Raw genomic sequence first — 23,235 nt, forward strand, 5'->3', positions numbered from 1 at the left:
TACATCAGCAGCAAAAGGAAGGCTAGGGACAACGTGGGGCCGCTGCTGAATGAGGTGGGTGTCCTGGTGACGGAGGATGCGGAGAAGGCAGAGCTACTGAATGCCTTCTTTGCTTCAGTCTTCAGTGCTAAGACTGGCCCTCAGGAATCTCAGGCCCCGGAGGTAAGAGAAGAAGCCTACAAAGAGGACGACTTTCCCTTGGTCGAGGAGGACTGTGTGAGGGATCGCTTAAGTGATCTGGATGTCCACAAATCCATGGGCCCCGATGGAATGCACCCACGAGTGCTGAGGGAGCTGGTGGATGTCTTGCTGAGCCACTCTCCATCATCTTTGAGAGGTCCTGGAGGACAGGAGAGGTGCCCGAGGACTGGAGAAAGGCCAATGTCACTCCAATCTTCAAAAAGGGCAAGAAGGAGGACCCCAGGGAACTACAGGCCGTGTCAGCCTCACCTCCATCCCGGGAAAGGTGATGGAGCAGCTTATCCTGGAGGCCATCATCAAGCAAGTGGAAGAAGGTTATCAGGAGTAGTCAGCATGGATTCACCAAGGGGAAATCATGCCTGACCAATCTGATAGCTTTCTACAATGACATGACTGGCTGGGTAGACAAAGGGAGAGCCGTGGATGTTGTCTACCTCGACTTCAGCAAGGCTTTCGACACAGTCTCCCATGATATCCTCCTAGGGAAGCTGAGGAAGTGTGCGGCTGGATGAGTGGTCGGTGAAGTGGATAGAGAACTGGCTGAATGGCAGAACTCAGAGGGTTGTCATCAGCGGCTCTGAGTCTAGTTGGAGGCTGGTAACAAGTGGTGTCCCCCCAGGGGGTCAGTACCTGGCCCAGCCGTGTTTTAACTTCTTCATCAACGACCTGGATGAAGAGGTTAGAATGTACCCTCAGCAAGTTTGCTGACGACACCAAACTGGAGGTGTGGTTAGATACACCCAGAAGGCTGTGCTGCCATTCAGCGTGACCTGGATAGGCTGGAAAGCTGGGCAGAGAGGAACCTGATGAGGTTCAACAAAGGCAAATGCAGGGTCCTGCACCTGGGGAGGAACAACCTCATGCACCAGTACAGGCTTGGGGTGGACCTGCTGGAGAGCAGCTCTGCGGAGAGGGACCTGGGTGTCCTGGTGGACGACAGGTTAACCATGAGCCAGCAGTGTGCCCTGGCTTCCAAGAAAGCCAATGGGATCCTGGGGTGCATCAAGAAGAGTGTGGCCAGCAGGACGAGGGAGGTTCTCCTTCCCCCTCTACACTGCCCTGGTGAGGCCTCATCTGGAGTACTGTGTCCAGTTCTGGGCTCCCCAGTTCAAGAAAGATGAAGAGCTACTGGAGAGAGTCCACCGGGAGGGCTACGAGGATGATGAGGGGACTGGAGCATCTCCCCTACGAGGAGAGGTTGAGGGAGCTGGGCTTGTTCAGCCTGAAGAAGAGAAGGCTGCGAGGGGACCTAATAAATGCTTACAAATATCTGAAGGGTGGGTGTCAGGAGGATGGGGCCAAGCTCTTTTCAGTGGTGCCCAGTGACAGGACAAGGGGCAATGGGCACAAACTGAGGCACAGGAAGTTCCGTCTGAACATGAGGAAGAACTTCTTCCCTCTGAGGGTGACGGAGCACTGGAACAGGCTGCCCAGGGAGGTTGTGGAGTCTCCTTCTCTGGAGATATTCAAGACCCGCCTGGACAAGGTCCTGGTGCAGCTTGCTGTAGGTGACCCTGCTTCGGCAGGAGCGTTGGACTAGATGACCCACAGAGGTCCCTTCCAACCCCTACTATTCTGTGATTCTGTGATTCAGAATCACAGTAGCTAGATTGACGTGCAACAGACGAAATCCATTCAGTGGCGGTTCGTACACCGTGGGCAACTCTTGCGGTGCAAAAATCTTAGCCAAGGCGGCCAGCCCAACTGACGGCCACCCAGAATATGTAGATGTACACGACAGACAGGCTGCCCACCCTCGGGCCCTTCATCCACAACCATCCGGAATCCATGTGTCAGGCCCAGGTGAGCCAGCACGCTTCTTCCCAGCGGGCATTTAAATGCCCAAGAAGCTGGAGAAAAGGAAGTACAAAACCGTAAACAAATAAAATGAAAAGCCACACACACAAAGAGGGGAGAGGGCAGGAAGGGAAGGAAGGAGAGCAGAGAACCACCCAGAGAAACCAGTTAGCCAATTCCTAGCAATTCAGCCACTGCGCTTCAAACTACCGTCTGTCCGCCTGCAACCCGACATTTTCCTCTCTCTCTCAACCATGAACAACAGGCATCAGACTGCGCTCCCAAAGCGACACCGCATTTTGCACCAGAAGTACATACCCAGGGATGAGCAGTGCTTTATATCCCTACTTTCAGTCAAAAAGCTCAGTTCCGTTACAAGCTAGAGGCAAAAGGTTACAGCGCCAGAAAACCCAAAATAGCCTACCGCGCCTATCAAGAGGGAAAGAGTCTAGTAAATTAGGAACTAATTACAGGTACAGTTTAGCATACAGAAAGCTTCCCAGTACTTACAGATTCACCAGAACCTTCTGCTTCAGATAACCTGATAATTGGCTCCTTAGGCATGACTAGGAAAAGCGTCGGAGCTTGGGGTGAAAGATCGCGGAACGCAAGGCACTGGAGGAAGAGCAAACAGTTACAACGTGATTGGCTTCAGAGAAGGCAATAGCTTAAGCAAATCAATATGCCCCACTGAACTCGTGCAGAAGCAGGTTACCGGATACCCCAAACGCAAGCCGAAACGTTGACTTTTCTTACGTGATATCAATACTTTCTATACACAAAATACAACGTATTTACAGAGCCCCCTCCAGAAGCGGGATTCAGCATGCAAGATGATGGGGGCAAGGAGACGGGGCCAGGACTTCACATTAGCGACCTCCAGTATGTTTTGATTTGGGTTCACCATTTCCTAAGCACTTTTTCCATTCGATGTGGTCCACGCAGAGGCAGGAGACAAAGGGCTTAACTGAATCAGCAAAGAATTCGGCGAAGTGAAGATCAGCAGCATTTGTTTTCCATGCTACAGAGAACTCCAGTACTGAGCAAAAGCATAATCACAGGAAGCCTGCAAGTGCAAGCGTACCAGTCTGTCTTCTACATTGCACATAAACCCTACCTTCAAGAGCAGAAGACATCCCTAACTGTTAACTGTCAGCAGTTTAATAACAAAATGATACGGGATACTAACTTAAAGTTACCATCGTGTAGGTAAGGGCTGCTTCCCCCCCCCCCCCAAGTCTGAGCAGCTCGCTCGAGTTCCTAGCACGTCGTGGTGCACCAGCATCCGTGAACCTTGCAAGCATGCTGTTATCACGGCCCCACCTCACCACAGCAACGAGATCTGGGAAGCTTTTGCAGCCTGCAGGATGACCGGTTTCTAGATTTGTTTTTTTTTTGTTTTGTTTTTTACGAAAAATAAGAAAAGCTGTAATCTTTGCTTTAATAATCCAGTTCGGGGCTTCAGAACCAAAGCCTTGCACAGCAGAGCTGTGAAATCTCTATAATGCTATTACGAGGCACATCAGGACCCTGCATTTTCTCCTATGCAGAACTAAATCCTTACGGTCGCTACTCAGACGTCCACTGTTTACACACCCCCCACATCCCCACCCCCCCCCCAGCCGAATCCCCGAGGACACTGACTGCGTGTGCTTAATCTACGGTTTCAAGACTATCATCCTACACGAGGCAGGACCGCTCCCATCCCTCGGCAGCAAACTTTGCACGACTTGCAGTGCCAAAGGGATATCACGCGGCAAACGTCTGCGGCTGCCACAAGAGCGTTACCGTCAGAGGCCCTCCTCTGCGCACGCGCGCACGCGCCACGGTGGGGCTGGGAACCGAGGCGAGCCGGACAGCACCAGCAACCCAGTACGCGCCGCGGCAGCTGGGGGGGGCACCGAAGAAGCGCGATGTTTTAGGGATGGTGCAGTAGAGAGCGTCACAACCCAGAGAGGCCCCGCCCGTCCCCCGTCCCTCCACCCACCCTGCCGCGCTCCCGGGCACCGCGCAACGGGCCCTCGGCTCAGGGTGCCTGCGAGCGCGGGGGAGGAAGGGAAGGGAAGGGAAGGGAAGGGAAGGAAGGGAAGGGGAAGGGAAGGGAAGGGAGGGACAGGGAGGAAGGGAAGGGAAGGGAAGGGAAGGGAAGGGAAGGGGGACCGCGCACAGAGCAAAGCCGCGGCTACCTCCTCGTCCTCGCAGATGACGTTGGCGGGGAAGCGCCTTCCCGAAGACAGTGGCGGCGCCCCAATAATCTCGTCAGCCACGACAACGCCCCTTGTCGCCCCCGCGCTTCCTCCACTCGGCCAGGCCCTCCGCGGCGCCCATTGGGCCGCCAGATCGCCGCCGGCCGATCCCGCGTCTCGATGGGCTGTCTCGTCTGTCGTTTTCGCTTGTCCCCGCCCCCCTGGCGGGGCCGCCCTCGTCGACCTGGTGCTTGCCGGGGCTCAGGGAGTTTGCGTGCTCTCGGGGCGCGGAGGGATCCGACCCGGGGGCGGAGGGAGAAGACGTTGGCCGAGTCCACGGAGGGATCTGCGCCGTGTAGTGCTTGCGACCCTGTGGGCGGGCAACGAGGTCTCACAAGAGGCTGGTGTAGCTAGAAGTACTGCTTACTGTTATTTATTACCGCAGCAAGTCCACCCCAAACGTGCTTGTGGCTTTTTGGCGCTGCTCCCTCCAGTCACATGACTGCTTTTGCCAGGGCAGGGCAGGCCTTAACTTTTCAGAACATTTCGCAGAGCCAACAGAAGGTGCTCTAAATTGTTCCCTGAAAGCCCCACTTCAATTGCAGCCGTTTCTAAGCTGCACGCCTCCCGGGAGAAAATAAAATACAAAGCGTGTGTTCAGCACTGGTGGCTTGAGGGCTGGAGGGCAGATCAAGATAGGACTTGCGCTAAGCTGGGTAGGAGACTTTTAGAAACAATAGGCAGAGCCCCCAAAGCTGACCGAGGGTGGTCTGTGGTGCCCTGCACCCCCGGGGAGAGCGAGCAATTCGATTGCTCTACACAACTGTAGTGTAACATACATAAACCCTGCTTTCCTCTATATCGGGCTAAGGATAGCCTTAGCCGCCTTTTGTGGCAAGGGCACGTTGTCGGCTCGCGTTCAACTTGGTGTCCACCAGGAGCCCCCCACATCCTTTTCTGCAAAGCTGCTTTCCAGCCAGTCGGCCTCCAGCATATACTGGTGCATGGGGTTGTTCCTCCCCAGGCGCGGGACTTTGCACTTCCCCTTGTTGAACTGCACGAGGCTCCTGCCTGCCCATTTCTCCAGCCCGTCGAGGTCCCTCTGGATGGCAGCACAACCCCCCGGGGTATCAGCCACTCCTCCCAGTTCTGTATCATCAGCAAACTCGCTGAGGGTACGGTCTGTCTAACCCATCATCCAGATCATGGATGTGGGAACAGTGATTGCCAGTGAAAACGGAGGAAAAAAATTTCGTCTGTCTGTAGATCTCCTGTCTTATTTATCGGAGGGGGGGGGTGTGTGGTGTGGTGTGTGTGCGTAGTGTGGTGTGTGTCTTTAGTCTTCCTTTTCTGACCAACGCCCCAGTAGAAGCCCTTCCTACGATTCTTCACACCCCTTGCCAAATTCAGCTCCGGCTGTGCCTTAGCTTTCCTCATCCCATCCCACGCACCACCCGGCAGCATCCTTACATTCTTCCCAGGCTGCCTGTCCCCGCTTCCACTGCCTACGCGTTTCCGTTCTCGCGCTTCAGCTCGACCAGAAGGTCCTCACTCAGCCACGTTTGTTACCCGTGCTGCGCGCGTTGGCGTTGAGACGCTTCAGTTGGGCTGTCGACCGCATCACCTTTTTGGAGGATCGCGCCCCAGTTCCTTTGCGGCATTTCTCAGGTGTTCCCCTGTTGGTTCCTAACGCATCAGCAGCCCCTGGCTCTTCTCTGTTGCTCAAAACTCCATCCCCTTCCCCCGCCGAGTCTAGTTTAAAGCCCTCCTTGTGAGTCTGGCCAGCTCGTTGGCGAAGCCCCTTTTGCCCCGCTTGGTCAGGTGAATCCCATCAGCTGCCAACAGACCTGGCTTCTCAAAGGTAGATCCATGATCACAGAAGGCAAAACCTTGAGCATTGGCACCAGCTACGCGGCCAGGCATTCACCTGTTCAATTCGCCTCCTCCTTCCTGGACCCATTCCTCTGACTGGGAGGATAGAGGAGACCACCACCTCTGCTCCTGATTCTTTTAACGTTGCTCGAGGGTCCTCTTTGGAGGGTTCCAAGTTGCCTCGTCACACCCTACACGGAACAGTAGGAGCGGATGATAATCTGTAGGGTTCACCAGGCTCGGCAGCCTCTCAGTGACGCCACGGATGCGAGCTCCTGGTAGGCAGCAGACTTTCTCCAGAGAAACCGTCTGGACGGCAAATGGGTGCTTCGGTGCCTCTCAGTAGGGAATCTCCAATTACTAAATACCTTACGTGCTTTTCCGGTGGCACTGGTTCGAATGCAGGTGGGTGGTTGGGTCAGCTTTGCATGGCTGGCTTGTCCTGGATCCTGTCCTGTACTCGCGTGCTCTTCAGTCCCCAAGCCCAGAGCATCCTGTCTGTTATGTAGGGACACTTCAGGAGAGGGGGGAGGGTTCTTCCTTCTAGCCAAGCACAGACAAGTCGTCCAGCCTCCTCTCATCTCGTGAGTTACTTGCGTCAGTCAGCTCGAGGTTGGATCAGGCAGAAGAGAAAGATCCATGGAATGTGGAAAGAGGGACTGGGCCACTTGGGAAGAGTACAGAAACGTGGTGAGAGAGCATGCAGGGATGCGACGAGGAAGGCCAAGGCTCACCTGGAATTGAAGCTGGCAAGGGATGTCAAAAACAACAAGAAGGGCTTCTTCAACTACATCAGCAGCAAAAGGAAGGCTAGGGACAACGTGGGGCCGCTGCTGAATGAGGTGGGTGTCCTGGTGACGGAGGAGTGCGGAGAAGGCAGAGCTACTGAATTGCCTTCTTTGCTTCAGTCTTCAGTGCTAAGACTGGCCCTCAGGAATCTCAGGCCCCGGAGGTAAGAGAAGAAGCCTACAAAGAGGACGACTTTCCTTGGTCGAGGAGGACTGTGTGAGGGGATCGCTTAAGTGATCTGGATGTCCCACAAATCCATGGGCCCCGATGGAATGCACCCACGAGTGCTGAGGGAGCTGGTGGATGTCATTGCTGAGCCACTCTCCATCATCTTTGAGAGGTCCTGGAGGACAGGAGAGGTGCCCGAGGACTGGAGAAAGGCCAATGTCACTCCAATCTTCAAAAAGGCAAGAAGGAGGACCCAGGGAACTACAGGCCGGTCAGCCTCACCTCCATCCCGGGAAAGGTGATGGAGCAGCTTATCCTGGAGGCCATCATCAAGCAAGTGGAAGAAGGTTATCAGGAGTAGTCAGCATGGATTCACCAAGGGGAAATCATGCCTGACCAATCTGATAGCTTTCTACAATGACATGACTGGCTGGGTAGACAAAGGGAGAGCCGTGGATGTTGTCTACCTCGACTTCAGCAAGGCTTTCGACACAGTCTCCCATGATATCCTCCTAGGGAAGCTGAGGAAGTGTGGGCTGGATGAGTGGTCGGTGAAGTGGATAGAGAACTGGCTGAATGGCAGAACTCAGAGGGTTGTCATCAGCGGCTCTGAGTCTAGTTGGAGGCTGGTAACAAGTGGTGTCCCCCAGGGGTCAGTACTGGGCCCAGCCGTGTTTAACTTCTTCATCAACGACCTGGATGAAGAGTTAGAATGTACCCTCAGCAAGTTTGCTGACGACACCAAACTGGGAGGTGTGGTAGATACACCAGAAGGCTGTGCTGCCATTCAGCGTGACCTGGATAGGCTGGAAAGCTGGGCAGAGAGGAACCTGATGAGGTTCAACAAAGCCAAATGCAGGGTCCTGCACCTGGGGAGGAACAACCATGCACCTGCGACTGAGGAACACCAGTCACTGCATGCCCCGTACAGGCTTGGGGTTGGACCTGCTGGAGAGCAGCTCTGCGGAGAGGGACCTGGGTGTCCTGGTGGACGACAGGTTAACCATGAGCCAGCAGTGTGCCCTGGCTGCCAAGGAAAGCCAATGGGATCCTGGGGTGCATCAAGAAGAGTGTGGCCAGCAGGACGAGGGAGGTTCTCCTTCCCCTCTACACTGCCCTGGTGAGGCCTCATCTGGAGTACTGTGTCCAGTTCTGGGCTCCCCAGTTCAAGAAAGATGAAGAGCTACTGCAGAGAGAGTCCACCGGAGGGCTACGAGGATGATGAGGGGACTGGAGCATCTCCCCTACGAGGAGAGGTTGAGGGAGCTGGGCTTGTTCAGCCTGAAGAAGAGAAGGCTGCGAGGGGACCTAATAAATGCTTACAAATATCTGAAGGGTGGGTGTCAGGAGGATGGGGCCAAGCTCTTTTCAGTGGTGCCCAGTGACAGGACAAGGGGCAATGGGCACAAACTGAGGCACAGGAAGTTCCGTCTGAACATGAGGAAGAACTTCTTCCCTCTGAGGGTGACGGAGCACTGGAACAGGCTGCCCAGGGAGGTTGTGGAGTCTCCTTCTCTGGAGATATTCAAGACCCGCCTGGACAAGGTCCTGTGCAGCTTGCTGTAGGTGACCCTGCTTCGGCAGGAGCGTTGGACTAGATGACCCACAGAGGTCCCTTCCAACCCCTACTATTCTGTGATTCTGTGATTCAGAATCACAGTAGCTAGATTGACGTGCAACAGACGAAATCCATTCAGTGGCGGTTCGTACACGTGGGGCAACTCTTGCGGTGCAAAAATCTTAGCCAGGCGGCCAGCCCAACTGACGGCCACCCAGAATATGTAGATGTACACGACAGACAGGCTGCCCACCCTCGGGCCCTTCATCCACAACCATCCGGAATCCATGTGTCAGGCCCAGGTGAGCAGCACGCTTCTTCCCAGCGGGCATTAAATGCCCAAGAAGCTGGAGAAAGGAAGTACAAAACCGTAAACAAATAAAATGAAAAGCCACACACAAAGAGGGGAGAGGGCAGGAAGGGAAGGAAGGAGAGCAGAGAACCACCCAGAGAAACCAGTTAGCCAATTCCTAGCAATTCAGCCACTGCGCTTCAAACTACCGTCTGTCCGCCTGCAACCGACATTTTCCTCTCTCTCTCAACCATGACAACAGGCATCAGACTGCGCTCCAAAGCGACACCGCATTTTGCACCAGAAGTACATACCCAGGGATGAGCAGTGCTTTATATCCCTACTTTCAGTCAAAAAGCTCAGTTCCGTTACAAGCTAGAGGCAAAAGGTTACAGCGCCAGAAAACCCAAAATAGCCTACCGCGCCCTATCAAGAGGGAAAGAGTCTAGTAAATTAGGAACTAATTACAGGTACAGTTTAGCATACAGAAAGCTTCCCCAGTACTTACAGATTCACCAGAACCTTCTGCTTCAGATAACCTGATAATTGGCTCCTTAGGCATGACTAGGAAAAGCGTCGGAGCTTGGGGTGAAAGATCGCGGAACGCAAGGCACTGGAGGAAGAGCAAACAGTTACAACGTGATTGGCTTCAGAGAAAGGCAATAGCTTAAGCAAATCAATATGCCCCACTGAACTCGTGCAGAAGCAGGTTACCGGATACCCCAAACGCAAGCCGAAACGTTGACTTTTCTTACGTGATATCAATACTTTCTATACACAAAATACAACGTATTTACAGAGCCCCCTCCAGAAGCGGGATTCAGCATGCAAGATGATGGGGGCAAGGAGACGGGCCAGGACTTCACATTAGCGACCTCCAGTATGTTTTGATTTGGGTTCACCATTTCCTAAGCACTTTTTCCATTCGATGTGGTCCACGCAGAGGCAGGAGACAAAGGGCTTAACTGAATCAGCAAAGAATTCGGCGAAGTGGAAGATCAGCAGCCATTTGTTTTCCATGCTACAGAGAACTCCAGTACTGAGCAAAAGCATAATCACAGGAAGCCTGCAAGTGCAGCGTACCAGTCTGTCTTCTACATTGCACATAAACCCTACCTTCAAGAGCAGAAGACATCCCTAACTGTTAACTGTCAGCAGTTTAATAACAAAATGATACGGGATACTAACTTAAAGTTACCATCGTGTAGGTAAGGGCTGCTTCCCCCCCCCCCCCCAAGTCTGAGCAGCTCGCTCGAGTTCCTAGCACGTCGTGGTGCACCAGCATCCGTGAACCTTGCAAGCATGCTGTTATCACGGCCCCACCTCACCACAGCAACGAGATCTGGGAAGCTTTTGCAGCCTGCAGGATGACCGGTTTCTAGATTGTTTTTTTTTTGTTTTGTTTTTTACGAAAAAGAAGAAAAGCTGTAATTCTTTGCTTTAATAATCCAGTTCGGGGCTTCAGAACCAAAGCCTTGCACAGCAGAGCTGTGAAATCTCTATAATGCTATTACGAGGCACATCAGGACCTGCATTTCTCCTATGCAGAACTAAATCCTTACGGTCGCTACTCAGACGTCCACTGTTTACACACCCCCCACATCCCCACCACCCCCCCCAGCCGAATCCCCGAGGACACTGACTGCGTGTGCTTAATCTACGGTCTTCAAGACTATCATCCTACACGAGGCAGGACCGCTCCCATCCCCTCGGCAGCAAACTTTGCACGACTTGCAGTGCCAAAGGGATATCACGGCGGCAAACGTCTGCGGCTGCCACCAAGAGCGTTACCGTCAGAGGCCCTCCTCTGCGCACGCGCGCACGCGCCACGGTGGGGGCTGGGAACCGAGGCGAGCCGGAACAGCACCAGCAAACCCAGGTACGCGCCGCGGCAGCCGGGGGGGGGCACCCGAAGAAAGCGCGATGTTTTAGGGATGGTGCAGTAGAGAGCGTCACAACCCAGAGAGGCCCCCGCCCCGTCCTCCGTCCCTCCACCCACCCTGCCGCGCTCCCCGGGCACCGCGCAACGGGCCCTCGGCTCAGGGTGCCTGCAGCGAGGCGCGCGAGGGAGGGAAGGGAAGGGAAGGGAAGGAAGGGAAGGGAAGGGGAAGGGAAGGGAGAGGGAAGGGAGGGGAAGGGAAGGGAGAGGGAAGGAAGGGAAGGGACAGGGAAGGGAAGGGAAGGGAAGGGAAGGGAAGGGGGACCGCGCACAGAGCAAAGCCAGCGGCTACCCTCCTTCGTCCTCGCTCAGATGACGTCTGGCGGAGGAAGCGCCTTCCCGAAGACAGTGGCTGGCGCCCCAATAATCTCGTCAGCCACGACAACGCCCCCTTGTCGCCTCCCCCCCGCGCTTCCTCCACTCGGCCAGGCCCTCCGCGGCGCCCATTGGGCCGCCAGATCGCCCGCCGGCCCGATCCCGCGTCTCGATGGGCTGTCTCGTCTGTCGTTTTTCGCTTGTCCCCGTCCCCCCTGGCGGGGCCCGCCCTCGTCGACCTGGGCTGCTTGCCGTGGGCTCAGGGAGGTTTGCGTGCTCTCGGGGGCGCGGAGGGATCCGACCCGGGGGCGGAGGGAGAAGACGTTGGCCGAGTCCGCGGAGGGATCTGCGGCCGTGTAGTGCCTGCGACCCCTGTGGGGCGGGCAACGAGGTCTCAACAAGAGGCTGGTGTAGTTAGAAGTACTGCTTACTCGTTATTTATTACCGCAGCAAGTCCACCCCAAACGTGCTTGTGGCTTTTTGGCGCTGCTCCCTCCAGTCACATGACTGCCTTTTCTTGCCAGGGCAGGGCAGGCCTTAACTTTTCAGAACATTTCGCAGAGCCAACAGAAGGTGCTCTAAATTGTTCCCTGAAAGCCCCACTTCAATTGCAGCCGTTTCTAAGCTGCACGCCTCCCGGGAGAAAATAAAATACAAAGCGTGTGTTCAGACACTGGTGGCTTGAGGGCTGGAGGGCAGATCAAGATAGGACTTGCGCTAAGCTGGGTAGGAGGCTTTTAGAAAAATAGGCAGAGCCCCCAAAGGCTGCCCGAGGGTGGTCTGTGGTGCCCTGCACCCCCGGGTGAGAGCGAGCAATTCGATTGCTCTACACAACTGTAGTGTAACCATACATAAACCCTGCTTTCCTCTATATCGGGCTAAGGATAGCCTTAGCCGCCTTTGCGGCAAGGGCACGTTGTCGGCTCGCGTTCAACTTGGTGTCCACCAGGAGCCCCCCACGTCCTTTTCTGCAAAGCTGCTTTCCAGCCAGTCGGCCTCCAGCATATACCTGGTGCACTGGGGTTGTTCCTCCCCAGGCGCGGGACTTTGCACTTCCCCTTGTTGAACTGCACGAGGCTCCTGCCTGCCCATTTCTCCAGCCCGTCGAGGTCCCTCTGGATGGCAGCACAACCCCCTGGGGTATCAGCCACTCCTCCCAGTTCTGTATCATCAGCAAACTCGCTGAGGGTACGGTCTGTCTACCCATCATCCAGATCATGGATGTGGGAACAGTGATTGCCAGTGAAAACGGAGGAAAAAAATCGTCTGTCTGTAGATCGTCCTGTCTTATTTATCGGAGGGGGGGGGGGGTGTGGTGTGGTGTGTGTGCGTAGTGTGGTGTGTGTCTTTAGTCTTCCTTTTCTGACCAACGCCCCAGTAGAAGCCCTTCCTACGATTCTTCACACCCCTTGCCAAATTCAGCTCCGGCTGTGCTTAGCTTTCCTCATCCCATCCCCACGCACCCCGGGCAGCATCCTTACATTCTTCCCAGGCTGCCTGTCCGCGCTTCCACTGCCTACGCGTTTCCTTCTCGCGCTTCAGCTCGACCAGAAGGTCCTCACTCAGCCACGTTTGTTACCCGTGCTGCGCGCGTTGCGTTGAGACGCTTCAGTTGGGCTGTCGACCGCATCACCTTTTTGGAGGATCGCGCCCCAGTTCCTTTGCGGCATTTCTCAGGTGTTCCCCTGTTGGTTCCTAACGCATCAGCAGCCCCTGCTCTTCTCTGTTGCTCAAAACTCCATCCCCTTCCCCGCCGAGTCTAGTTTAAAGCCCTCCTTGTGAGTCTGGTCAGCTCGTTGGCGAAGCCCCTCTTGCCCTGCTTGGTCAGGTGAATCCCATCAACTGCCAACAGACCCGGCTTCTCAAAGGTAGATCCATGATCACAGAAGGCAAAAACCTTGAGCATGGCCACCAGCTACGCGGCCAGGCATTCACCTGTTCAATTCCGCCTTCCTCCTTCCTGGACCCATTCCTCTGACTGGGAGGATAGAGGAGACCACCACCTCTGCTCCTGATTCTTTTAACGTTGCTCCGAGGGACATATAGTCTCTTTGGAGGGTTCCAAGTTGCCTCGTCACACCCTACACGGAACAGTAGGAGCGGATGATAATCTGTAGGGTTCACCAGGCTCGGCAGCCTCTCAGTGACGCCACGGATGCGAGCTCCTGGTAGGCAGCAGACTTCTCCAGAGAAACCGTCTGGACGGCAAATGGGTGCTTCGGTGCCTCTCAGTAGGGAATCTCCAATTACTAATACCTTACGTGCTTTTCCGGTGGCACTGGTTCGAATGCAGGTGGGTGGTTGGGTCAGCTTTGCATGGCTGGCTTGTCCTGGATCCTGTCCATTACTCGCGTGCTCTTCAGTCCCCAAGCCCAGAGCATCCTGTCTGTTATGTAGGGACACTTCAGGAGAGGGGGGAGGGTTCTTCCTTCTAGCCCAAGCACAGACAAGCGTCCAGCCTCCTTCATCTCGTGAGTTACTTGCGTCAGTCAGCTCGAGGTTGGATCAGGCAGAAGAGAAAGATCCATGGAATGTGGAAAGAGGGACTGGCCACTTGGGAAGAGTACAGAAACGTGGTGAGAGCATGCAGGGATGCGACGAGGAAGGCCAAGGCTCACCTGGAATTGAAGCTGGCAAGGGATGTCAAAAACAACAAGAAGGGCTTCTTCAACTACATCAGCAGCAAAAGGAAGGCTAGGGACAACGTGGGGCCGCTGCTGAATGAGGTGGGTGTCCTGGTGACGGAGGATGCGGAGAAGGCAGAGCTACTGAATGCCTTCTTTGCTTCAGTCTTCAGTGCTAAGACTGGCCCTCAGGAATCTCAGGCCCCGGAGATAAGAGAAGAAGCCTACAAAGAGGACGACTTTCCCTTGGTCGAGGAGGACTGTGTGAGGGATCGCTTAAGTGATCTGGATGTCCACAAATCCATGGGCCCCGATGGAATGCACCCACGAGTGCTGAGGGAGCTGGCGGATGTCATTGCTGAGCCACTCTCCATCATCTTTGAGAGGTCCTGGAGGACAGGAGAGGTGCCCGAGGACTGGAGAAAGGCCAATGTCACTCCAATCTTCAAAAAGGGCAAGAAGGAGGACCCAGGGAACTACAGGCCGGTCAGCCTCACCTCCATCCCGGGAAAGGTGATGGAGCAGCTTATCCTGGAGGCCATCATCAAGCAAGTGGAAGAAGGTTATCAGGAGTAGTCAGCATGGATTCACCAAGGGGAAATCATGCCTGACCAATCTGATAGCTTTCTACAATGACATGACTGGCTGGGTAGACAAAGGGAGAGCCGTGGATGTTGTCTACCTCGACTTCAGCAAGGCTTTCGACACAGTCTCCCATGATATCCTCCTAGGGAAGCTGAGGAAGTGTGGGCTGGATGAGTGGTCGGTGAAGTGGATAGAGAACTGGCTGAATGGCAGAACTCAGAGGGTTGTCATCAGCGGCTCTGAGTCTAGTTGGAGGCTGGTAACAAGTGGTGTCCCCCAGGGGTCAGTACTGGGCCCAGCCGTGTTTAACTTCTTCATCAACGACCTGGATGAAGAGTTAGAATGTACCCTCAGCAAGTTTGCTGACGACACCAAACTGGGAGGTGTGGTAGATACACCAGAAGGCTGTGCTGCCATTCAGCGTGACCTGGATAGGCTGGAAAGCTGGGCAGAGAGGAACCTGATGAGGTTCAACAAAGGCAAATGCAGGGTCCTGCACCTGGGGAGGAACAACCTCATGCACCAGTACAGGCTTGGGGTGGACCTGCTGGAGAGCAGCTCTGCGGAGAGGGACCTGGGTGTCCTGGTGGACGACAGGTTAACCATGAGCCAGCAGTGTGCCCTGGCTGCCAAGAAAGCCAATGGGATCCTGGGGTGCATCAAGAAGAGTGTGGCCAGCAGGACGAGGGAGGTTCTCCTTCCCCTCTACACTGCCCTGGTGAGGCCTCATCTGGAGTACTGTGTCCAGTTCTGGGCTCCCCAGTTCAAGAAAGATGAAGAGCTACTGGAGAGAGTCCACCGGAGGGCTACGAGGATGATGAGGGGACTGGAGCATCTCCCCTACGAGGAGAGGTTGAGGGAGCTGGGCTTGTTCAGCCTGAAGAAGAGAAGGCTGCGAGGGGACCTAATAAATGCTTACAAATATCTGAAGGGTGGGTGTCAGGAGGATGGGGCCAAGCTCTTTTCAGTGGTGCCCAGTGACAGGACAAGGGGCAATGGGCACAAACTGAGGCACAGGAAGTTCCGTCTGAACATGAGGAAGAACTTCTTCCCTCTGAGGGTGACGGAGCACTGGAACAGGCTGCCCAGGGAGGTTGTGGAGTCTCCTTCTCTGGAGATATTCAAGACCCGCCTGGACAAGGTCCTGTGCAGCTTGCTGTAGGTGACCCTGCTTCGGCAGGAGCGTTGGACTAGATGACCCACAGAGGTCCCTTCCAACCCCTACTATTCTGTGATTCTGTGATTCAGAATCACAGTAGCTAGATTGACGTGCAACAGACGAAATCCATTCAGTGGCGGTTCGTACACGTGGGGCAACTCTTGCGGTGCAAAAATCTTAGCCAGGCGGCCAGCCCAACTGACGGCCACCCAGAATATGTAGATGTACGCGACAGACAGGCTGCCCACCCTCGGGCCCTTCATCCACAACCATCCGGAATCCATGTGTCAGGCCCAGGTGAGCAGCACGCTTCTTCCCAGCGGGCATTAAATGCCCAAGAAGCTGGAGAAAGGAAGTACAAAACCGTAAACAAATAAAATGAAAAGCCACACACAAAGAGGGGAGAGGGCAGGAAGGGAAGGAAGGAGAGCAGAGAACCACCCAGAGAAACCAGTTAGCCAATTCCTAGCAATTCAGCCACTGCGCTTCAAACTACCGTCTGTCCGCCTGCAACCGACATTTTCCTCTCTCTCTCAACCATGACAACAGGCATCAGACTGCGCTCCAAAGCGACACCGCATTTTGCACCAGAAGTACATACCCAGGGATGAGCAGTGCTTTATATCCCTACTTTTAGTCAAAAAGCTCAGTTCCGTTACAAGCTAGAGGCAAAAGGTTACAGCGCCAGAAAACCCAAAATAGCCTACCGCGCCCTATCAAGAGGGAAAGAGTCTAGTAAATTAGGAACTAATTACAGGTACAGTTTAGCATACAGAAAGCTTCCCCAGTACTTACAGATTCACCAGAACCTTCTGCTTCAGATAACCTGATAATTGGCTCCTTAGGCATGACTAGGAAAAGCGTCGGAGCTTGGGGTGAAAGATCGCGGAACGCAAGGCACTGGAGGAAGAGCAAACAGTTACAACGTAATTGGCTTCAGAGAAAGGCAATAGCTTAAGCAAATCAATATGCCCCACTGAACTCGTGCAGAAGCAGGTTACCGGATACCCCAAACGCAAGCCGAAACGTTGACTTTTCTTACGTGATATCAATACTTTCTATACACAAAATACAACGTATTTACAGAGCCCCCTCCAGAAGCGGGATTCAGCATGCAAGATGATGGGGGCAAGGAGACGGGCCAGGACTTCACATTAGCGACCTCCAGTATGTTTTGATTTGGGTTCACCATTTCCTAAGCACTTTTTCCATTCGATGTGGTCCACGCAGAGGCAGGAGACAAAGGGCTTAACTGAATCAGCAAAGAATTCGGCGAAGTGGAAGATCAGCGGCCATTTGTTTTCCATGCTACAGAGAACTCCAGTACTGAGCAAAAGCATAATCACAGGAAGCCTGCAAGTGCAGCGTACCAGTCTGTCTTCTACATTGCACATAAACCCTACCTTCAAGAGCAGAAGACATCCCTAACTGTTAACTGTCAGCAGTTTAATAACAAAATGATACGGGATACTAACTTAAAGTTACCATCGTGTAGGTAAGGACTGCTTTCCCCCCCCCCCCCCCAAGTCTGAGCAGCTCGCTCGAGTTCCTAGCACGTCGTGGTGCACCAGCATCCGTGAACCTTGCAAGCATGCTGTTATCACGGCCCCACCTCACCACAGCAACGAGATCTGGGAAGCTTTTGCAGCCTGCAGGATGACCGGTTTCTAGATTTGTTTTTTTTTTGTTTTGTTTTTTACGAAAAATAAGAAAAGCTGTAATTCTTTGCTTTAATAATCCAGTTCGGGGCTTCAGAACCAAAGCCTTGCACAGCAGAGCTGTGAAATCTCTATAATGCTATTACGAGGCACATCAGGACCTGCATTTCTCCTATGCAGAACTAAATCCTTACGGTCGCTACTCAGACGTCCACTGTTTACACACCCCCCACATCCCCACCCCCCCCCCAGCCGAATCCCCAAGGACACTGACTGCGTGTGCTTAATCTACGGTTTCAAGACTATCATCCTACACGAGGCAGGACCGCTCCCATCCCTCGGCAGCAAACTTTGCACGACTTGCAGTGCCAAAGGGATATCACGCGGCAAACGTCTGCGGCTGCCACCAAGAGCGTTACCGTCAGAGGCCCTCCTCTGCGCACGCGCGCACGCGCCACGGTGGGGCTGGGAACCGAGGCGAGCCGGACAGCACCAGCAACCCAGTACGCGCCGCGGCAGCCGGGGGGGGGCACCGAAGAAGCGCGATGTTTTAGGGATGGTGCAGTAGAGAGCGTCACAACCCAGAGAGGCCCCGCCCGTCCCCCGTCCCTCCACCCACCCTGCCGCGTTCCCGGGCACCGCGCAACGGGCCCTCGGCTCAGGGTGCCTGCGAGCGCGGGGGAGGGAAGGGAAGGGAAGGGAAGGGAAGGGAAGGGAAGGGAAGGGAAGGGAAGGGAAGGGAAGGGAAGGGAAGGGAAGGGAAGGGAAGGGAAGGGAAGGGGGACCGCGCACAGAGCAAAGCCGCGGCTACCTCCTTGTCCTCGCAGATGATGTTGGCGGGGAAGCGCCTTCCCGAAGACAGTGGCGGCGCCCCAATAATCTCGTCAGCCACGACAACGCCCCTTGTCGCCCCCGCGCTTCCTCCACTCGGCCAGGCCCTCCGCGGCGCCCATTGGGCCGCCAGATCGCCGCCGGCCGATCCCGCGTCTCGATGGGCTGTCTCGTCTGTCGTTTTCGCTTGTCCCCGCCCCCCTGGCGGGGCCGCCCTCGTCGACCTGGTGCTTGCCGGGGCTCAGGGAGTTTGCGTGCTCTCGGGGCGCGGAGGGATCCGACCCGGGGGCGGAGGGAGAAGACGTTGGCCGAGTCCGCGGAGGGATCTGCGCCGTGTAGTGCTGCGACCCTGTGGGCGGGCAACGAGGTCTCACAAGAGGCTGGTGTAGTTAGAAGTACTGCTTACTGTTATTTATTACCGCAGCAAGTCCACCCCAAACGTGCTTGTGGCTTTTTGGCGCTGCTCCCTCCAGTCACATGACTGCTTTTGCCAGGGCAGGGCAGGCCTTAACTTTTCAGAACATTTCGCAGAGCCAACAGAAGGTGCTCTAAATTGTTCCCTGAAAGCCCCACTTCAATTGCAGCCGTTTCTAAGCTGCACGCCTCCCGGGAGAAAATAAAATACAAAGCGCGTGTTCAGCACTGGTGGCTTGAGGGCTGGAGGGCAGATCAAGATAGGACTTGCGCTAAGCTGGGTAGGAGGCTTTTAGAAAAATAGGCAGAGCCCCCAAAGCTGCCCGAGGGTGGTCTGTGGTGCCCTGCACCCCCGGGGAGAGCGAGCAATTCGATTGCTCTACACAACTGTAGTGTAACATACATAAACCCTGCTTTCCTCTATATCGGGCTAAGGATAGCCTTAGCCTTCTTTGCGGCAAGGGCACGTTGTCGGCTCGCGTTCAACTTGGTGTCCACCAGGAGCCCCCCACGTCCTTTTCTGCAAAGCTGCTTTCCAGCCAGTCGGCCTCCAGCATATACTGGTGCATGGGGTTGTTCCTCCCCAGGCGCGGGACTTTGCACTTCCCCTTGTTGAACTGCACGAGGCTCCTGCCTGCCCATTTCTCCAGCCCGTCGAGGTCCCTCTGGATGGCAGCACAACCCCCTGGGGTATCAGCCACTCCTCCCAGTTCTGTATCATCAGCAAACTCGCTGAGGGTACGGTCTGTCTACCCATCATCCAGATCATGGATGTGGGAACAGTGATTGCCAGTGAAAACGGAGGAAAAAAATCGTCTGTCTGTAGATCTCCTGTCTTATTTATCGGAGGGGGGGGGTGTGGTGTGGTGTGTGTGCGTAGTGTGGTGTGTGTCTTTAGTCTTCCTTTTCTGACCAACGCCCCAGTAGAAGCCCTTCCTACGATTCTTCACACCCCTTGCCAAATTCAGCTCCGGCTGTGCCTTAGCTTTCCTCATCCCATCCCCACGCACCCGGGCAGCATCCTTACATTCTTCCCAGGCTGCCTGTCCCCGCTTCCACTGCCTACGCGTTTCCTTCTCGCGCTTCAGCTCGACCAGAAGGTCCTCACTCAGCCACGTTTGTTACCCGTGCTGCGCGCGTTGGCGTTGAGACGCTTCAGTTGGGCTGTCGACCGCATCACCTTTTTGGAGGATCGCGCCCCAGTTCCTTTGCGGCATTTCTCAGGTGTTCCCCTGTTGGTTCCTAACGCATCAGCAGCCCCTGGCTCTTCTCTGTTGCTCAAAACTCCATCCCCTTCCCCCGCCGAGTCTAGTTTAAAGCCCTCCTTGTGAGTCTGGTCAGCTCGTTGGCGAAGCCCCTCTTGCCCCGCTTGGTCAGGTGAATCCCATCAGCTGCCAACAGACCCGGCTTCTCAAAGGTAGATCCATGATCACAGAAGGCAAAACCTTGAGCATGGCACCAGCTACGCGGCCAGGCATTCACCTGTTCAATTCGCCTCCTCCTTCCTGGACCCATTCCTCTGACTGGGAGGATAGAGGAGACCACCACCTCTGCTCCTGATTCTTTTAACGTTGCTCCGAGGGACATATAGTCTCTTTGGAGGGTTCCAAGTTGCCTCGTCACACCCTACACGGAACAGTAGGAGCGGATGATAATCTGTAGGGTTCACCAGGCTCGGCAGCCTCTCAGTGACGCCACGGATGCGAGCTCCTGGTAGGCAGCAGACTTCTCCAGAGAAACCGTCTGGACGGCAAATGGGTGCTTCGGTGCCTCTCAGTAGGGAATCTCCAATTACTAATACCTTACGTGCTTTTCCGGTGGCACTGGTTCGAATGCGGGTCGGTGGTTGGGTCAGCTTTGCATGGCTGGCTTGTCCTGGATCCTGTCCGTTACTCGCGTGCTCTTCAGTCCCCAAGCCCAGAGCATCCTGTCTGTTATGTAGGGACACTTCAGGAGAGGGGGGAGGGTTCTTCCTTCTAGCCCAAGCACAGACAAGCGTCCAGCCTCCTTCATCTCGTGAGTTACTTGCGTCAGTCAGCTCGAGGTTGGATTCAGGCTCACCTTCCTCTTGCGCAGCCTTAAGGCTCGTTGCGACGGACCGCTCTTGAGCTCGGAGGAAGTGACCCTCTAATATTAACCAGCTTCCTTGGGCCCCTCTTCCCTCCAGGGCCCTATCCCACAGGACGCCTCCAAGCAGATCCCTGAAGAGGCCAGAGTCGGCTCTCCTCAAGTCCAGGGTTGCGAGCTTGCTTTTTACCCTCCTCTCGGGATCCTGAACTCCGCCATCTCACGGCCGCTGCAGCCAAGGCTGCCTTTGGCCTTCGCATCCCCAACGAGCCCCTCCTTGTTGTTCAGCAGGAGGTCCAGCAGAGCACCTCTCCTCGTGCTTTTTCCCCATACTGCGCGCTTTAGCGTGCAGGCACTTCAGAGAGGCACCCCAGCACGTTGACTCCCTAGAAGGGGCTCTGGGGATTTCTCCATTGATGCCGTGAAAAGCCGGAATTGAAGACTCAATAGTTGGCAGACTGTTAAGCAGGTATTCTTTATTGCGACGCCGGGCACACGGGGGATCTCTCCTCCAAACGTGCGCGCCAAACACCCTGTCATTTCAGGTTAGATACAATCACAATATACAGATTCATTATATTTCCGAGAAATGCTTAGCATATTCATGACTTTTCCAAAAACTAATTAGCATATGTTAATGTCTTTAACGCATGTCTGTTAGCGTCCTCGGGTGGTCTTTGAGGGTCTCAAGGTGAAGGCTTATACTCCTCATCACAGTGTCTGCTGGTTGACCTTTGTTTCTGCGCAAACTCAGGTCTAAGATTACGTATACCGTGTCCTTCCAGGTTGTTTTGCTCCGGTCTTGTCGCCCTCTTGGTGCCTCTTTACCTCTGTAGCTTGGTGCATCTGCCCTCCCAAGGCTGAGCTGTCCAAATAACATTATTTAGGAGTCTCTCTATCTTAGAGCTTTCCTATCCCTCCCCAAAACAGCAAGTCAAGTTTGTCCAAGTAGTGTCGTTTAGGAGCCTCTTTATCTTAGCGCTTTCCTGTCTTCTCAAATCAGCAAGGATCTACTTCAGTTTCATTACAATCACTCTGGTAAGTGGAAATTTTACATTTACAGGTATCACCATGATGGTGCCTTGTAGGCACTTCCTTGCTTACATGCAAGTGCTGGAGGTGACCCCGCTTAAGCCCCCTTTTGTTGATTTTGTGATCCCTTCCCGTCACATCACCCCCTGCCCTTTGCTCATTGACCCTGTCCCTCACTCCCTCGCAGGGCTGCTGGTTACTCTCTCCCTCCCCCTCGTTCTTAGTTTAAAGCCCTCCTAATGAGGTCAGCTAGCCTACTGGCAAAAATACCTTTGCCCCGCTTAGTGAGGTGGATCCCCTCTCCCCCAAGCAGACGCTGATCCGCAGACAGGGTCCCACGGTCATAAGAACCCAAACCCCTGTCGCCAGCACCGGCTCCGCAGCCAATTATTGACCCGCATTATCAGTGCCCTCCTCCTCCTCCTCCTCCTCCTCCTCCCACCCTTTCCCCTCACTGGCAGGACTGAGGAGAACACCACCTGGGCCCCCATGCCCTTGACTACCGCCCTCAGAGCTCTGGGGTCATTGCTAGGGGAAGCCTGCTGTGACGGATGCGCTCCTCCTGTCCAAACTAACTGAACTTTGGTCCAGGCAGATGCTCAACAAGCAGGCCTAACCCAAGTTAGTCCTGTTGTGTGAGGCTGTAGAAAATGTTGTATTTACTCGAAAAAGTTAAGAATTTAGGTTAGAATAAGTTAACTATAGTATAAGGCTAAATGCAACCAGAATGCCACTCGAAAGGCCTGAGATGTTGTTCTCAGCCTTGTCCCTTGTACAGACCCACCCGAGACTGGCTTAAAACCCAGTCGAGCTAATCACACAAAGACAATATTAACAAAAGATGATTAATTATCTGAAACAGGTGTATCGCAGTATAGAAGGAAACTTTTTGTATGAGAAAATTGCTCGCTTTAACTAAACTTTTAATAGAACATCTTGAAGCCTCTCGAAGTCTTTCTCAGAATTGTACCAAACAGAATTCACAGAAGAAGATAAAGGACAGGCGACGACCCCGAGCCGACCCTGAAACCAAACGGGACCTGCAACCAGCGAGGGGGAATTCTGCTAAGAGAGAAGAACAGAGAGAATTGAATAAATGATGTATTTAAGGAACTGGACGGTTGCTTAGAAACTTATGAAGATTCTAGACTTGATGCAATCGGTTTAAGAAATGTATATAAACTGGTCTAAGCGAGTTGAGCTTTGCCACTCACTCAGGTGATGGCCCAACTCCGAGTTGTCAATAGAGCAAACCTAGAGGTACTCACGTCTGGTTTTTCCCTTGTAGAGATGGCACCCCAGATGGGACTCTAGGACACAAGAGGAAGGAGAGCCAGGAAATCCTCCGGACAAGCCCCTTACCAACGCTCACTTGCCGGCAACAATAGGTGAGTTCACCTACGAGACTTGGGCACGGGTGATTCCAGACAAAACTGGGAGTACTCTTGTGTTTAAACTTGCTAAGAGCTTAGCTAAGTCCATTAGAATTTTTGTGAAAATGGGAACTGTACCCAGCGTTGGAAGGGGGACGCCCCTTGCTGAGGTCTTAGAGAATTGGAAGCAAATAACTTTGGCACAAACTTTACAGGAGCGAAGGTTAATTTTGCTGTGCCAGGAGGAATGGCCGTTCCTGACTCGGACTAGAGGAGGAGGACGACCTATGGATATTTGGCCTCCTACAGGAACAACCTTTAAACTCCATAAATTAAAATTTTTAAGGATAATATTGGAAGATTCTGGCAGCCAGG

General features: G+C 54.2%; 1 protein-coding gene across 2 annotated transcripts in view; it reads right to left on the reverse strand.

The window, feature by feature from the left end:
- The window catches only part of LOC142365581 (uncharacterized), a 122,170-nt gene extending 103,280 nt beyond the window's left edge, over positions 1-18,890 (reverse strand). Inside the window, exons 1-2 of one of the 2 annotated variants that reach the window (XR_012766496.1) lie at positions 17,955-18,890; positions 15,008-16,385 (exon numbers count right to left, since the gene is read on the reverse strand). The gene's annotated coding sequence lies outside the window, so the exon portion shown is untranslated. Of the gene's footprint in view, positions 1-15,007; positions 16,386-17,954 lie in introns of those variants that run through there. The other variant, XM_075446479.1, reaches the window with a different exon arrangement.
- Positions 18,891-23,235: the final 4,345 nt, after the last annotated feature.

Source organism: Opisthocomus hoazin, chromosome W (genome assembly GCF_030867145.1).
Source record: "Opisthocomus hoazin isolate bOpiHoa1 chromosome W, bOpiHoa1.hap1, whole genome shotgun sequence".
NCBI classification, from domain to species: Eukaryota; Metazoa; Chordata; class Aves; order Opisthocomiformes; family Opisthocomidae; genus Opisthocomus; species Opisthocomus hoazin.